The sequence below is a fragment of the Acomys russatus genome, chromosome 11 (assembly GCF_903995435.1).
Source record: "Acomys russatus chromosome 11, mAcoRus1.1, whole genome shotgun sequence".
NCBI lineage: Eukaryota > Metazoa > Chordata > Mammalia > Rodentia > Muridae > Acomys > Acomys russatus.
The window spans coordinates 48,216,852-48,225,930 of record NC_067147.1 but is presented as its reverse complement, the minus strand read 5'-3'; positions in this window follow the sequence as shown (position 1 = coordinate 48,225,930).

Below are 9,079 nucleotides of genomic sequence, written 5' to 3'. Positions count from 1 at the left end.
GCCAAAGAAAAAGAAACATATATATGCAGAGACATCACATTCGCTCACACAGAAAGCTCATAAAACCCCAAATCAGAAACCATAATATATAAACAAAGGTATATAAACTACCTGGTAAGGTAGTTTAAAAAAAAAAAAAAAAAAAGCCCTGAGAAACCATTATGAGACAGAGATCCTCCCAAAATGCCATTGAGTTATTTCGAGTTGTCTGTCCACTGTTGGACATGGGGCCTGGCCTTAAGTGTACTTTGAATACTCAGTGACATTCAGTTGCAGAAAATTAATTTTTCATTTGAGAACAGTTATCAATTGGAGGTAGCTTCTCTAGTAAGGACGCAGACCACGCAAGCCATGTTGGGAATAGGCCTTAAATCCAATCAGAGACTGGTTGGTTAGCCCACAAGCTTTGTGCCACTATGACACTAGTACGTCTTGCAGGCTGGTCACCATTGTAGGTCAAAGAGTGACTCCGGTGTGTGAGGTGGCACAGTCTCAGCTCTGACTCACAGTCCCCTTCCCCACTGGCAGCAACAGTTTCCTCTTTAGTCTCTTCTGCCTTTCCCTCTCCTGTCTCTCCCAATGCTCCTATCAGAGGTTGCCTGGAAGCCAGCTTCATTGTGCCAATAATTTGCGGCAATTGTTCTGCCGTCTCTGCTGACAAACCTCTTGCTCCATGTCCAGTTCTTCCCAAGCGGACCAGATCAGACCTCTCTGCGGTTGCTTCAGCCAGTCCTTGGGGTGTCTGCCTGTTCTCTGCAGCACACTCGTGACTCACAACTTTTCTTTTCTAGAGAGCACCCCACACTTCCTGCACTTGACAACACCTATTCCAGTGTCACCTACTTTCGTAAGCCATCCGCTGCTCTCCCAGGCAAACAGAAACAGATGGGTCAGGCCTTAGTCATGTCGGTATTTTTAGAACTTACCGCAGTGTCCAACACAGAGCAGCCTGTCTTAGAAACTGAAAACCGTTTTTAATTATTACAAAAATATGTGTACTAACACTGCATTTTAGAAAAAATAACACAAATACATGTAGTAAAAATAAAGGTGGTCAGCTTGCTCCTACAATAAATACATACAATCACCACTACCTCAAGTTCTTAATATTCTGTAATCATATTTTTAAATTTTCTTAGAGTTATTTCTTTTATTTTTTGTGATTATAATTACCATATTTCCCTCTCTTCTTCTTTCCAAACTCTCCCATATATCCCCCTTTGCTCTCTATTTTTATTTGTTGTTATATACACACAAATAGAGATGCATAAATACATTCCTATTCCTAAATTTGTAAGTGGAACCTGTTCAGTTTGTCTGTTACTTCTGTCTGTACTTTTTCTTAATGCAAAGGCACTCATGAATGTGTGTGTGCGTAATTTTTTTTTGTTTTGTTTTAGATCTATTTATGTATATGAGCACTCTATTTACATGTACACCTGCAGGCCAGAAGAGGGCATCAGATCACGTTACAGATGATTGTGAGCCACCATGTGGTTGCTGGGAATTCTCAGGACCTCTGGAAGAGCAGTCAGTGCCCTTAACCTCTGAGCCATCTCTCCAGCCCAGGTTTTGTTTTCCTAATCCAAGCCTTATTAAGGAAATAAGGGAAGTTAAGAGTTTAGATAAAAACACGTGCCAAGTCCTACAGAGTGTTTGTGGAAAATGAAAAGGAAGAAGGGAAAAAGTGAATCCACGGGGCTGTGAGGTTGGCTCACAAGCGTATGTACCTGAGTTTGGGTCGCCAGCAAGCAGGTAAAAATGGCTGCCAAGTCAGCATGACTGTATAATGCCAGGGCTGGGGAGATACAAACAGAAGGGTCTTGCTGGCCAGCCAGTCCAGCCAAAGTAGCAAAGTGGTGAACTCCAAGTCCAGCAAGAGACATTGCTTTAAAAAAATAAAAAATAAAAAAGTGCCCATTAAGGAAGACATCTGACATCAACCACTCATCTCTGTACATACACACACACACACACACACACACACACACACACACACACACAAAGTCTACAACCTCATTGTAGATTTGCTTATATTGTGCATGCATTGCACATAATATAATTTAAAATCAGCAAACTATAGTTTCAGAGCTGGAAATTTTTGTTTAAAAGATGCTGACAAGGATGATAGCCCTGGCATATATGGCTCTCTGGATACAGCAGGAAGAAAAAAAAAAAAAAAAAAAAAAAAACCCAGGACCTTGTACACTTCATGAAATCTTAATGGTGTGTATGTGAAGTACTTTGGCACAAGGACGAACAATAAATTCCCCTCATCATTGGCATTAATGAGGCACTTGCCACAACACAGGGGGCAGACACAGAGGCTGCGTTAGCTTATTAATAGCATTATTACACCAGGTAACCATTATGGAATTTCCTGTAATGTGAATCGTAGCCCTATAAATTTATATGAGTGCTTATCTTGTTTGCTTCTCCTATCTCCTGTTGATTTCAGACAATTGGCTGAAAGATAGAAAAGGCTGTTGATGTTTGTGCTATTTTTATTGTTGGATGATGTCGAAACAGCTAAATCCTTTAATCTTAGGTTTCCTATTCGGTGTGTTTTGGCAAATGCCCATTCCTGTTGGTCAACCCATTATAAGACTTAGGACATGCTGGGCGGTGGTGGCACACACCTTTAATCCCAGCATTCTGAGGCAGAGGCAGAAGGATCTTCGTGAGTTCAAGGCCAACCTGGTCTACAGATGGAGTTCCAAGACATCCAGGGCTACGTAGTGAGACCCTGTCTCAAAACAAACAAACAAACAAACAAACAAACAAACAAAACTAACAACAACAAAAGTTTGATTTTATTTATCTAAGTGTTTTGCATGCATGAATATTAAGTGTACCACTTGTATGCTGGTCCACCATAGTCAGAAGGGAGCAGTGGAGCCTGTGGAACAAGTTAGAGACCGTTGTAAGCCTCCATGTAGGTGCTGGGAATTAAACCTGGGTATCCTGTGGAAGAGTAGCAAGTGCTCGTAACCACTGAGCCATCTCTCAGCCTCAATTGTTTCTGGCCTTTCTCTTTTTATGAATAAATCTTTTAATACTGTCAAAAAGACAGAAGAGCTATATTTATTTTTGAACACACTATAGCATTGCTAAGAGTAATTTGATGTTCTTTTAGTAATTGGGGCTGCGGTGGATGCACCTTCTCCTGTTGCTGCTGCTGCTGCTGCTGCTGCTGCTGCTGGTGGTGGTGGTTGCTGGTTACTGGTTGCTGGTTGCTGGTGTTGTTGCTGGTGGTGGTGCTGGTTGCTGGTTGCTGGTTGCTGGTTGCGGTGCTGGTTGCTGGTTGCTATTAGTGTAATTTTGTTGCAGTTTGTCAAGTGGTCACGAACAAAGAGATGAGAAAAAGAAAGTGAATATCCTGCCGGCAAAGATCAAACTTGCCCCAAGGAACTTGATGTCTTTAGCCAGCAGGAAGTCGTCCAACAAGAATGTTGCCCCCTTTCTCCTCTAGCCTTCCTTCTCTTTTCTGGTGTGGAGGGTTATAAGGATAGAGAAGGGGGGATGACAGTAAGGAACCCACAAAGTAGCAAACACTGGCAACCCCACCCCTTTTATTTGTACAGCCTGAGACTCACCAAGTAGACCAGACAAGTTGGCCAGAAAGCCCCAACAACCCTCCTGTCTCCACTCCCCAGTGCTGAGAGTATAAGTGACTCACATTTGCTTTTCATGTGTGTGGGTGCTGGGTATTGAACTGAGGCCCTTCTGATTGGGTAGCAGCAAGCACTTTGTCAACTCAACCGTCACCCCAACCCAAGCTTTTACACTTACATAGTTTTTGTGTAAACAATCTTTTTCCCCCAACCAGAGGATGGCAGTTTCTACTACATTGTTCTGTAATAGCTTTTGAGTAAATTAGCTTTGCAAGTGGTGTTTGGAGGATATTGTATTTCCAGAAATATGTTTTCCTTTAAGTTGGGAAAAACATCTGTTTATTGTGTTGCATCCATTCTGTTGTAATATACATTGTATCTATTACGTTAGGAGATAGTCCTGTACTCTGTGAGCTCATTGAAAATCTGTTCTGGGAGCCAGGGTTGCACATACACCCATCCTGCCTTTTTTACACCCAAGCACATTTGTTTCAAATTGTCCCCTTGTTCGGGATGGACTGCACCCTCCCCTCCCCCAGCTCTGTGGCAGCAAACGACTTAACAGTAAAAACGTTGCAGCCTTGAAAACAGCGTGAAGGTAACAATTTCCAATAGATGTTACTGTTATTTATCCCAGAAAAGGTGCCTGTCATGGGAAAAAAGCTAGAAGCTCAGCCACAAAGAGAGAGAACTCACCAGGAACTCCAGCTGACTCGAATTTACACAGCTAGTTTCTGCCATATGACCTGAGGGTCAGATTCTGATGATGTTCTCTGTGCTGCTCTCTGTTCTCTTATTGGGAGGTCTCACTAAGAAGATGCTCTGCTAATGCCCATGACTTCTAATGCTGCCTTAACTGGCCTTCCTCAGTCTGTTTCTGCTGGGTGTTTGTGAGCCACCAGCCTGATGGAGTTACTTTTCTATGGTAATTTTCTTCTTTTACTGTGACAGTCTGCTTTGCTCTGGGTTCTCTTTGTTGTTGTTGGTGGTGGTGGTGGTATTTTTTGTTTGTTTTAAAGATTTATTTATTTATTATTATGTATACAGTGCTCTCCCTGCATGTACCTCTGCAGGCCAGAAGAGAGCATCAAATCACACTATAGATGGTTGTGAGCCACCATGTGGTTGCTGGGAATTAAACTCAGGATCTTTGGAGAAGCAGTCAGTTAGTGCCCTTAACCTCTGAACCATCTCTCCAGGGGCTCCCCCCGCCCCCTGATATTTTTTTTTTTTTAATTTTTTTAGTTTTTCAAGACAGGGTTTCTCTGTGTAACTTTGGCTCTCCTGGACTTGCTTTGTAGACCAGGCTGGCCTCGAACTCACAGAGATCTGACTGCCTCTGCCTCCCAAGTGCTGGGATTACAGGTGTGTGCCATGATGCCTGCCTTCCAGGTTCCCTTTTGGGAACTTCTGGCTTTTGTGCTCTCTTGCCCTCATAGGGTCTAGCTCCTACTATGACTAAGATATTTGCTCATCATAAATGCAGAAACAAAACAGTCTTCTTTTTTAGGAATATTTTCTTCTTTCTTTGAAGAGTATCCACACATCTGACTCCATTATCCAGCGTGGAACTATCCAGGCCTGTGGTCGCCAGTGTAAATTACCAATGCTCTTTTATGCATTACCACTGTGTACATATTAATTACACCAAACCAAAATCATTACTTACGTATTTACAAGCCCAAAATGTGCTTCCCACATCTACACAGAACCACTCTTTCTATAAAGAACTGCCTTGCATAGACTTAGTGTAGACACAGTTTACCTTCCAGCTGTTTTTAAGGACACAATGTTTTTACTCGTGGGCTGTTTGCTTTACTCTCCTCTCTGTCAGAGTTGAGGGAGGGGAGCAGCCCATCCCTAGACAAGGGACTTTGTAGGACACTTTGAGACAAATGTATTTGAGTCTGAAAATGCAGGGGTGGGTGTATGTGCAACCCTAGCTCCCATAACAGATTCTCAGTGAGCTCACACAGCGCAGGACAATCTGCTAACATGGTACTTTTGACAGAGACCACTGTTCCCCACTGGGCCAATTTTTTATTTTAAACAATTGGGTAGATGCTAGCTTTTCCCACCCATTCATTTATCCAGCCACATTGCAGGATATTTGATCATACTGTGAACCCCAAGATTGTGTTGTTTATGGGAAAAACCTGTTTCTAATTATGGTATGGCTTAGCCCTAGCACACACCTTTAATCCAAAACAAGATTAAATAAAATCAACCATAGGTCAAGAGGCAGAAGCAAGCAAGCAGTTTACAGGGAGTGGACATAGGAAAAAACTTGAGAATGGGAGGAAGTCAGGAAGATGGGAGAGAGGAGCACAAGAAGTAGAAGCAGAGACACTCAGTTTGAGGGTGTTTTGAGACAGTGAGGGGAAGGAGGTTTTTTCTTTGGGGGACGTCTGAGGAGGAAAGTCAGCTGGGTGCTTTCTCTGCTTCATTGAGCTAGCATCTGGCTCCCAAGTCTTTATTGGTAAAATCTAGCGATTCAGATTTTGTTAAAAGACAACATCCAGCCGGGTGTGGTGGTGCACACTTTTAATCCCAGCACTCTGGAGGCAGAGGCAGGTGGATCACTGTGAGTTCGAGGCCAGCCTGGTCTACAAAGTGAGTCTAGGACAGCCAGAGCTACACAGAGAAACCCTGTCTTGAAAAAAAAAAAAAAGACAGCATCCACCCATCCATCCATCTATGTATCTTCTATCTACCTAAATCATCAGCTGGCCATCCACCCATCCATTTGTCCATAAAGCTTCCTGTCTATCTAACATAGTCACACATATTACAAAAAGGGGATTTGTCAAATAGGTTTACGCCACAGGGATAAGTAGTTCAACAGTGGCCATCCGCATGACAGCAGTCGGTAGCTTCTCTGTCCACGAAGCTGGATGTCTCAGCAGGTCCCAGTGTGACACTGAAGACCTGGTTGGTTCCGGGACAATGGTTATCAGTCCACCCTGGAAAGGCAAGAAGCTGTGTTCTGACGTCAGTGGAGGATGTCAAAAGGTGGCAGTGGCAGCCGAAGCGGTTTACTTGCTCAGGAAAAAGTGAAAGCAGGCAGGCAACACTGTTTTTCCTGGGGGATCTTTTTATGTCTGGGCTACTTGCTGGCAGGTGCCACTCACTGTAAGGCTTTCTGCCGTACTAGAGACACACTTCCACACATGTCCAGAGGTCTGTGTACATCATTTGGGTGTGTGCACAAGTGTGCACGGAAGCCAGATGCTGCTGCTGGGTGTCCTCCTCAGTGTCTACCTTATTTATTTATTTATTTATTTATTTATTTATTTATTTAAAGACAGCATCTCTCGCTGAGCTTGGCGCTCATTACTTTGGGTAGACTAGCTGACCAGCAAGTTGCCAGGATCTGTTTCCCCCTCTTCAGCTCTGGGATTATAAAAGCATGTCGCCATTGCTCAGCTTTTTCACCTGGGTGCTAGGGATCCAAAGAAAGATCCTCATGCTTGCAAGGCAGGGACTTACTGAGCTATCTCCATAGTGTACTCACTTTCTGGCCTTCCTGTTCTGTTTCTTGACTTTGAGTGCATTTTTTTTTTCCCTTTTGAAGAGAAGTGATTTTCCAGCCTATTTTTATCCATAATACCAATGCGGGTGTATACTGGAAGGTAGCTCATCAGCAGTGGGTCAGTAAGTGGAGTGTCAAGGGGGGGATTCTAAAACGATTTAAGAAGTTATTGATTTGGATGAGTGAAGTGGAAAACTTCAATAGAGTGGAAAGGTCATTCCTTTTGTTCACAGAATTTTAAAATGTGGGGTGTCAGCAAGAAGTGGTCGAGATGTCCTCAAAAGTCCATGATCAGTGCGGAATACAGGAGCAATGAGGCAGTGGCACTCAGTGGGTCTGTGGCCATGAAGCCGGAAGGAGAGATGTTGGTTTCATAGACGATAGAAAGCAGGAGGCTGACAGACAGTAGAATTATGGGCGTGGAGGGCAAAATCCAGGGAAATACTGTGCTAAGCTTGCTTTTTAAAGTAAATGTAAATAAAAACCACAAGTCCTCCTGTTCAAGGACAATTTAAGTAATGTTTCCTTTGCAAATACACACCTACAAATAAAATCACTACAACTTAATGGTGAGTGTCTGATGAAAACAAGGATATAACTTACTTATAATAACAAATCATTTTAGAAATCACTTGAAATGAGGTCAGGAGGATTTATGTCCTGTGGAGACCTCCATCTGAGCAAGGTGCTATAATTTCTTGTTGCTGTGCGGCCCCTGGACTATATGGGAAAATGTGTTTTTACACCTGTTTGGACACCCTCTAAGTGTGGCTACTGTGAGAAGAAGTTTGAAAGGATGAGCTAGAAGTCTAGCTCTTTCCCAAGAAAGTATGAAAACAGAAGTGATGCTAAGGATGGCTTTAGAGAGAGTGGGTTTGACCCTCTGCGGCTTGAAGGGGCCAATGTTTCAAAGCTACAGAAAAGCCGAAGTCTCTGAGCTCAGGATAACACTAGTAAGATGTTGCTGTTCTCAATCACAGGCATGCAACAGAAGAGGTTTTTGTTGTTGTTGTTGTTTTGTTTTGTTTTTAGGCTGGATCTGTGAACTCTATCTTACCTGAAACTTGCTATATAGACCAGGTTCCAATTCATAGAGATCCACCTTTCTCTTGTCTCCCAAGTGCTGAAAGTAAAGGTATCCACCACCAAGCCTGATGAGATAGTTATTTTTAGAAGCTATTAATTTAATTTAATTTAATTTAATTTAACTTTGAGACCAAGTCTGTAGCCTGGCTGATCTGGAATTTACTATGTAGCCAAGGATAACCTTGAAATTCTGATCCTCCTTGCCTCAGCCTCCCAAGTCCTGGGAATAGAGGCTTATGGTTTATGCTGGGGATCTAAGCCAAGGACTTGATCCACCAGGCAGCCACCCTACAAGTTGAGTTACACTCCCAGCCCTTAAGTAGCATATTTAACAGCTTGAAGCCCTTAGGCATCTTTAGATCTTCCTAATGTTTTCCATGCCATTGCACACAAAACAAAAAACAGAACCTAGTATTTGTAAGGCACAAATTGACCACTAAATGAGTCCATCTCAAGGTGTCCTTGTGATGCAATTTTAGAGCTGTGGCTGGGCAAACTCATCTAGTCGGTATGATTTGCAAAGTGGGGAACTGAGTATTAGGGGCTCTACATTTTCTGCTCAGTTGCTAATTTAAGAATATTTTTTGTTTTGTTATTATTAGGACTAGTTTGTTGTTGTTGTTGATTTGTTTTTTGAGGCAAGGTCTATATGTATTATCCCTGGCTAGTCTTGAACTTGCTTTGTCGCAGGGGACAGGAGTTTGGACACCTGTCTCCATCTCCCAAATGCTGGGATTACAGCTGGGATACATATATATATATAATTTATTTGGAGATAGGGTCTCTCTGTGTAGCCTTGGCTGTCCTAGACTCACTTTGTAGACCAGGCTGGCCTAGAACTTACAGC